Source organism: Oncorhynchus gorbuscha, linkage group LGY, assembly GCF_021184085.1.
Source record: "Oncorhynchus gorbuscha isolate QuinsamMale2020 ecotype Even-year linkage group LGY, OgorEven_v1.0, whole genome shotgun sequence".
In the NCBI taxonomy this organism is placed as follows: Eukaryota; Metazoa; Chordata; class Actinopteri; order Salmoniformes; family Salmonidae; genus Oncorhynchus; species Oncorhynchus gorbuscha.
In genome coordinates this window covers 1,975,364-1,984,414 of record NC_060199.1, presented here as the reverse complement: position 1 = coordinate 1,984,414, position 9,051 = coordinate 1,975,364, and the positions used below count along the sequence as shown (strand labels likewise).

The following is a 9,051-nucleotide window of genomic DNA, read 5'->3' as shown; positions in this document are numbered from 1 at the left end:
GGGAGATTTGCACACTGTGGGAATGTGGGGAATTCAGCAACCAGTTAGTTCACAGTCCACAATCTGTTCTCGTTGCCTGTTCCGTTCTCCAGGGGTAATCCAACAAAATAGGAAAAACACCAAGGGGGATGAATACTTTTGCAAGGCATTAAAAGCTTTAAATTCCTGGCTGATGTCTTGATGTTGCTTCAATATACTCACATAATTTTCCTACCTCATGATGCCATCTATTTTGTGAAGTGCACCAGTCCCTCCTGCAGCAAAGCAACCCCACAACATGATGCTGCAAACCTCGTGCTTCACTGTTGGGATGGTGTTCTTCAGCTTGCAAGCCTCCCCCTTTTTCCTCCAAACATAACAATGGTCATTATGGCCAAACGGTTATTTTTGTTTCATCAGACCAGAGGACATTATTTCTAAAAAGTATGATCTTTGTCCCCATGTGCAGTTGCAAACCGTAGTCTGGCTTTTTTTATGTTGGTTTTGGAGCAGTGGCTTCTTCCTTGCTGAGCGGACTTTCAGGTTATGTTGATATAGGACTCGTTTTACTGTGGAAATATATACTTTTGTACCTGTTTCCTCCATCTTTACAAGGTCCTTTGCTGTTGTTCTGGGATTGATTTGCACTTTTCTGAAGTCTTGGCTGATTTCTTTTGATTTTCCCATGATGTCAAGCAAAGTTTGAAGGTAGGCCTTGAAATACATCCAGAGGTACACCTCCAATTGACTCAAATGATGTCAATTAGCCTATCAGAAGCTTCTAAAGCCATGACGTCATTTTCTGGAATTTTCCAAGCTGTTTAAAGGCACAGTCAACTTAGTGTATGTAAACTTCTGACCCGCTGGAATTGTGATACAGTGAATTATAAGTGAAATAATCTGTCTGTAAACAATTGTTGGACAAATTAATAGTGTCATGCACAAAGTAGATATCCTAAGCGACTTGCCAAAACTATAGTTTATTAACAAGAAATTTGTGTAGTGGTTGAAAAGCGAGTTTTAATGACTCCAACCTAAGTGTATGTAAACTTCTGACTTAAACTGTATCTTCATTCTGTGGACTGTCTCATTCAAACTGCCTTTTGGTTTTATTCATGCTATTTTTTTTCTTCCTCAAGCACATCATGGACCGCGTCATCACAATCAAATTCCCATAAGAGTTATCACTGCCAAAACAAGTTGACTGATAAGCTGCTAAGGGAAGACCATGAAGAATTACTGTCCAGTTGAGAATATCATCCATGTCTTCTTGGACTGTGCCTGAATCATGAATTTACAAACATGACGAAATCCTCATGGAAAAATAAATTCTAAACATCCCTACTTAACTAAAACTGATGCAAAGAGGATTAGAGTTGATGCATTGTGACTGTATCTCATAACACTGAATTGTATGCAGTATAACCATTTCAGGACAAACTGCTTCGTCTTACGGCCTTTGTTTCCACCCTGATTTAATCTTGTGGTGACTTTCCTCTCCTCCATGTAGTGTGTAATTCTGCGTTGTAGTTAGGAATGAGGAGTAAGTGGAACAAAAAGCATCATGTGCAAACTGGAAGTGAAGCAACTGCTTCACCGTGCATCTCCATCCCAAAATAGGTCTTACTAGTGATATAGTACATGTAAATTACATATGATATTTATGGATACTGATGAAGCTCTAGACACCATTTATGTTATAATACCGGTAAACTTGTAGATCGCGTGATGTGACTGTCCTCTTTCCCCTGTTGGCATGTAGTTGAAGCCCTAATAAGGTGGAACATTGAGAAGACAAAAAGGAATGTCCGTCCTATAAGTTTATGATTATTTGAAAGCGTCATGTCAGTTCTGGGCAATACATTTCTATCTGCAATTGCGCTGAACGAGTAACAATTTATATGGAATAAAAATACATTGAAGAATTAACCTGAATTAATTTGTTAATCTAGTGTTACTTTTAAGTGTTCTTTCTAATAGTTCCTACTGTTGTGGGAGGGAACGATTTCAAAGTGATATACAGTGCATTTGGAAAGCATTCAAACCCCTAGACTTTTTCCCAAAAAATGTACATTACAGCCTTATTCAACATTTTTTAAATGTTTTTTATTCTTATCAATCTACAAACAATACCCCATAATGAGAAAGTGAAAACAGGTTTTTAGAAATGTTTGCTAATGTGTTAAAATTAAGAAATACCTTATTTACATAAGTATTCAGACCCTTTGCTATGAGACTCGAAATTGAGCTCAGGTGCATCCTGTTTCCATTGGTCCTCCTTGATGTTTCTACAACTTGTTGTAGTCCACTAGTGGTAAATTAAATTTATTTGACATGATTTCGAAAGGCACACAGCTGTCTATATAAGGTTCCATAGTTGACAGTGCATGTCAGCAAAAACCAAGACATGAGGTCGAATGAATTGTCCGTAGAGCTCCGAGGCAGGATTGTGTCGAGGCACAGATCTGGGGGAAGGGTACCAAAACATTTCTGCAGCATTGAAGGTCCCTAAGAACACAGTGGCCTCCATCATTCTTAAATGGGAGAAGTTTGGAACCACCAAGACTCTTCCTAGAGCGTGCTGCCCGGCCAAACTGAGCAATCAGGGGAGAAGGGCATTGGTCAAGAAGGTGACCAAGAACCCACTGGTCCTCTGACAGAGCTATTGAGTTCCTCTGTGGAGATGAGAGAACTTTCCAGAAGGACAACCATCTCTGCAGCACTCCACCAATCAGGCCTTTATGGCAGAGTGGCCAGACGGAAGCCACTCCTCAGTAAAAGGCACATGACAGCCTGCTTAGTTGGCCAAAAGGCACTTAAAGGACGCTCAGACCATGACAAACAAGATTCTCTGATCTGAGGAAACCAAGATTAAACTAACTTGCATGAATGCCAAGCTTCACATCTGGAGGAAACCTGGCACCATCCCTATGGTGAAGCATGGTGGTGACAGTATCATGCTGTGGGGATGTTTTTCAGCGGCAGGGAGACTCGTCAGGATCGAGGCAAAGATGAACAGAGCAAAGTACAGAGAGATCCTTGATGACAACCTGCTCCAGAGCGCTCAGGACCTCAGACTGGGGTGACGGTTCACCTTCCAACAGGACAACGACCCTAAGCACACAGCCAAGAAAACGCAGGTGTGGCTTTAGGACAAGTCTCTGAATGTCCTTGAGTGGCCCAGCCAGAGCCCGGACTTGAACCCGATCGAACATAACAAAATGTGGAAAAGTCCAAGGGATGCTTGTTAAAACATTGACATTCTGTATTTATCCTTTTAAATGGTTCTGTCCCATTTGTTGCCAATTATATTTGATGTCATTAAGTATGAAGGAAAAATTAGTTATGTGACTAAAAAACTTATTCAGGATTGGTGGATCCCTTGCGGGACAGTTGAACTAATGTAGGCTAATGCAATTAGCATGAGGTTGTAAGTAACAACAACATTTCCCAGGACATAGACATATCTTAAATTGGCAGAAAGCTTAAATTCTTGTTAATCTAACTGCACTGTCCAATTTACAGTAGTTATTACAGTGAAATAATACTATTGTCTGAGTGCACAGTTTTGAACATGAAAAGTTATTAATAAAGAAATAGGCACATTTGGGCAGTCTTGATACATTTTGAACAGAAATAAAATGGTTCATTGGATCAGTCTAAAACGTTGCACATGCACTGCTGTAATCTAGTGGCCAAAATCTAAATTGCACTGCTGGAATAATACATGATGGCCTTTCTCTTGCATTTCAAATATGATTGTACCAAAAAATACAAAATAAGTTTGTTGTTGTATTATCTTTCACCAGATCTATTGTGTTATATTCTCCTACATTCCTTTCACATTTCCACAAACTTCTAAGTGTTTCCTTTCAAATGGTACCAAGAATATGCATATCCTTGCATGAGGCAGTTAGATTTGGGTATGTCATTTTAGGTGAAAATTGAAAAAAGGGGGCCAATCCTTAAGAAAATGTCAAGTTTGACTTTTGTTTAGGTGAAATGTATTGTCTTCATTTAATAATCTTCCGACAGATTATTAAATAAATGTTATTGCTTTGACTACTCTCTTCTAAAAATGAGACGTGTACCAAAGCAGCAATTAAACATTTTATTTAATACATAAAATCAACAATACAGTAGGCATAGGCAAGATACTTTTGGACTGAAATATTGTTTCGGATAATGAATTCATTTACAAACACCACGGAAATGTTAACTGATTTTAATTTGCAATGTGTTCCAGAACCCGGGAAAGTTAAGGTTAAAGGGATAGTTTTCTAACCAAAACCAATGTGAGAACTCTATTTGATCTGTATCACTGAAGTGTTAGATTGCACAATAGCAACGTACAGGTTATTTTTGATTGAGCCGACAGTGTTTACCGTGAATGCGCTCCCCGCTAACGTAGATTGCTTTTAAATCAGGCTGTAGCGCTGAACCTACGCAATGCGGCTTGAATGGAGCCCGAGGTCAATGTCCCCCACTTAGCATGATATTTCGTGCTAAACAGCTACATGGTACACCACATCTTGTTCCATAGCATTTATTTATATGCCACTAGTCAACGATGGGCACAGAGATGATTTATACCAGTTTCTTCTTGCTCTCAAGAAAAACTCAATATAAAAGTCCTCCAGTTGTTGCGGACAGCATAATTCAGTTTAGCTGATCTATTTCTCGAAGGGGTTTATGTAGACATGTTGTTGACGTGTCAATGGTAGTCATGTCTATGTATCTGTTAAAATGAGCCACCCCTGGGTGGCTGTGAGATGTCATTTGGAGCTCGATGTTTCTGGTTAAGTATAGGAGGCAGCTTTCATTCATTTGTTTACTGCCGCTAACACAGCTGCACACATTTAATAACATTTAACCTTTTACACCAAATTTGCCTCCTGATGTCCTACCCTGAAATTGACAGTTCACAAATATACATGATTTTGCACCTAAGGGCTATTGTCACGCAAACACCCAATACCAAATTGACCCCTATGCACTTATCATCTAACTCCACTTCGCCCTCCGGTAGACTAAATGGAGTTTTCACCATATTGTAATCCTCACAGCTCTCCACAAGTGCATTAGGGCAGCCTGGGTTACTGAAAATACTCTGCTTCGTGCTTGCTCGTAGAATATGCAAACTAAAAATAATTTATACTCTTTGGATGACTGATTTTGCTCTGGAACCTAAAGTTTGTTGATTCACAAGAATATTAGCCCCTAGTGTGGAAAGAGCAGTTCGTCACACATGCCATGGTTGTGTTCAATCTGAACGGGAATACAGGGTCCACATCCAAATTCACTAGCACTATTCTAAATATACAACACGGCGCTTTACAGCCAGCCCAACTGCTTTTTCCCCACTAATCAGTTCTGAAAATATCCCATTGTGATTGGTCAAAACAACAAAATTTGGCTCCCAGAGAGGGCAAATGACAAGGACACTTGTTTCCAGTTTTATTGCAGCAGGCACTTCACAACAAAATCCCCCCATTGTTCAATATACCCCACCCTGCATACCAATTAATTCAATCTCAATCTCTTTATATTAAAATGTACTTCTGTCTGTACAAAAATGACAATGAGAAAAAAATGAAATACTACACTGACATATCAGACATACACTCGCAAGCACACTGAATGTCACACACACATCATGATGTAGAGTACAGTATATACATATGCATATGAGATGAATAATGTAGGGTAAGTAACATTATATAAGGTAGCATTGTTTAAAGTGGCTAGTGATATATTTACATCATTTCCCATCAATTCCCTACATTATTAAAATGGCTGGAGTTGGGTCAGTGTCAGTGTCAGTAGGTTGGCAGCAGCCACTCAATGTTAGTGGTGGCTGTTTAACAGTCTGATGGCCTTGAGATAGAAGCCGTTTTTCAGTCTCTGTCCCAGCTTGATGCACCTGTACTGACCTCGCCTTCTGGATGATAGCGGGGTGAACAGGCAGTGGCTCTCGGGTGGTTGATGTCCCTTGATTATCTTATGGTCTTCCGGTAACATCGGGTGGTGTAGGTGTCCTGGAGGGCAAGGTAGTTTGCCCCGGTGATGCGTTGTGCAGACCTCACTACCCTCTGGAGAGCCTTACGGTTGAGGGCTGGAGGAAGGCTGCATTCAGGCGGTGATACAGCCCGCCAGGATGCTCCGATTGTGCATCCTGGTTCACCAAATGACTGCGTGGCCATAATATAAATAATATATGCTATTTAGTAGACGCTTTTATCAAAGCGACTTACAGTCATGTGTGCATACATTCTACGTATGGGTGGTCCCGGGATCGAACCCACTACCCTGGCGATTGCGCGCCAGCTCACTAACTGAGCTACAGAAGGACCAGGCCATGCATGCCTCCAACTCAATCATCACGTTTGCAGATGACACAACAGTAATGGGTTTGATTTTAACAACTGTGTGACCCGGTGGAGCTCCAGTGTTGAGGATGAGCGTGGCAGATGTGTTGCTACCTACCCTCACCACCTGAGGGCGTCAGGGAAGTCCAAGATCCAGTTGCAGAGGGGGTGTTAGTCCTGAGGATCCTTAGCTTAGTGATGAGCTTTGAGAGTACTATGGTGCTTTTGAACGCTGAGCTGTAATCAATGAATAGCATTCTCACATGTTCCTTTGTCCAGGTGGGAAAGAGCAGTGTGGGAGTGCAATAGAGATTTCATAATCTGTGGATCTGTCTGGGTGGTATACAAATTGGAGTGGGTCTAGGTTTCTGGGATAATGGTGTTGATGTGAGCCATTACCAACCTTTCAAAGCACTTTCATGGCTGTGGGACGGAGTGCTACGGTCTAGAGTCATTTACAGCAGGTGCCTTTGTGTTCATGGGCACAGGGACTATGATGGTCTGCTTGAAGCATGTTGGTATGTATTAGACTCAATCAGGGACATGTTGAAATGTCAGTGAAGACACCTGCCAGTTGGTCAAGACATGCCCGGAGCACAAGTTCCGGTAATCCGCAGCCTTGTGTATGTTGACCTGTTTAAAGGTTTTACTCCGTCGGCTACGGGAGAGTGTGATCACACAGTCGTCCGGAACAGCTGATGCTCTCATGCATGCCTCAGTGTTGCTTGCCTCAAATTGAGCATAGAAGTGATTTAGCTCGTATGGTGGCCTATCTCACTGGGGCAGGCTCGTGGCTGTGCTTCCTTTGTAGTCTGTAATAGTTTCAAACCCTGCCACATAAGACGAGTGTCGGAGCCGGTGTAGTATGATTCAATCTTAGCCCTATATTGACGCTTTTTCCTGTTTGAGGGGTTCATCGCAGGGCATAGCAGGATTTCTTGTAAGCTTCCGGCTTAGAGTCCAGCACCTTGAAAGCGGCAGCTCTATCCTTTAGCTCATTGCAAATATTGCCTGTAATCCATGGCTTCTGGTTGGGCAGGTGGCAGGGTAGCCTGGTGTTAGAGTGTTGGACTAGTAACCGGAAGGTTGTTCAAAGCGGCGTAGTCACGTGTGCATACATTCTACGTATGGGTGGTCCCGGGATCGAACCCACTACCCTGGCGTTACTGTCATGTTTGTCATTTATTATCATGTCTTGTCCCTGTGCTCCCCATGCTATTCGTTTCCCCTCTGCTGGTCTTATTTGGTTCTTTCCCTCCTTCTATCCCTCTCTCTCCCTCCCTCTCACTCTCTCGCTCTCTCTTCTCTCTATCGTTCAGTTCTGCTCCCAGCTGTTCCTATTCCCCTAATCATCATTTAGTCTTCCCACACCTGTTCCCGATCCTTTCCCCTGATTAGAGTCCCTATTTATTCCTTTGTGATCCGTTTCCTGTCCCGTCGGTTCCTTGTTTTGTATTCACCATGCTGTGATTGCGTTTCGCCCTGTCCTGTCGTGTTTTTGCCTTCATCAGATGCTGCGTGTGAGCAGGTGGCTCCTATCAACTACGGCCTGCGCCTACCCGGCGACCTGCAGTCTGTGGCCGCTTCTCTAGTTATTCCCTCTACAGACTAGAGGATTTTTGTTATTCCCTGTTTTGGATTTAAATAAACTCTGTTTCTGTTAAGTCAGCTGGGTCCTCTTTCACCTGCATGACAGAAGGAACCGACCAAGGAATGGACCCAGCGACTTCAGACGCTCGTTACACTGCCGTCGAGATCCAAGGAGCCATGCTCGGCAGACACGAGCAGGAATTGTCTGCTGCTCGCCATGCCGTGGAGAACCTGGCCGCTCAGGTTTCCGACCTCTCTGGACAGTTCCAGAGTCTACGTCTCGTGCCACCTGTTACTTCCTGGCCTGCCGAGCCTCCAGAACCTAGGGTTAATAACCCACCTTGCTACTCCGGGCAGCCCACTGAGTGCCGCTCCTTTCTCACGCAGTGTGAGATTGTGTTCTCTCTCCAACCCAACACATACTCTAGAGAGAGAGCTCGGGTTGCTTACGCCATTTCACTCCTTACTGGCCGGGCTCGAGAATGGGGCACAGCTATCTGGGAGGCAAGGGCTGATTGCTCTAACAAATTCCAGAACTTTAAAGAGGAGATGATTCGGGTTTTTGACCGTTCAGTTTTTGGTGGGGAGGCTTCTAGGGCCCTGGCTTCCTTATGCCAAGGTGAACGGTCCATAACGGATTATTCCATTGAGTTTCGCACTCTTGCTGCCTCTAGTGAGTGGAACGAGCCGGCGCTGCTCGCTCGTTTTCTGGAGGGACTCCACGCAGTGGTTAAGGATGAGATTCTCTCCCGGGAGGTTCCTTCAGATGTGGACTCTTTGATTGCTCTCGCCATCCGCATAGAACGACGGGTAGATCTTCGTCACCGGGCTCGTGGAAGAGAGCTCGCATCAACGGTGTTTCCCTGCTCCGCATCGCAACCATCTCCCTCCTCTGGCTTTGAGACTGAGCCCATGCAGCTGGGAGGGATTCGCATCTCGAATAAGGAGAGGGAACGGAGGATCACCAACCGCCTGTGCCTCTATTGCGGAGTTGCTGGACATTTTGTTAATTCATGTCCAGTAAAGCCAGAGCTCATCTGTAAGCGGAGGGCTACAGGTGAGCGCAACTACTCAAGTCTCTCCATCAAGGTCCTGTACTACTTTGTCGGTCCAC

The 9,051-nt window shown here is 43.5% G+C and overlaps 1 protein-coding gene across 1 annotated transcript in view; it reads right to left on the bottom strand.

Moving 5' to 3' along the window:
- Positions 1–4,076: 4,076 nt before the first annotated feature.
- Positions 4,077–9,051, bottom strand: part of LOC124016660 (actin-related protein 2/3 complex subunit 5-like protein) — a gene marked incomplete in the record, with an annotated part of 10,935 nt that continues 5,960 nt past the window's right edge. The window contains 1 exon segment of the mRNA XM_046332201.1: positions 4,077–5,633.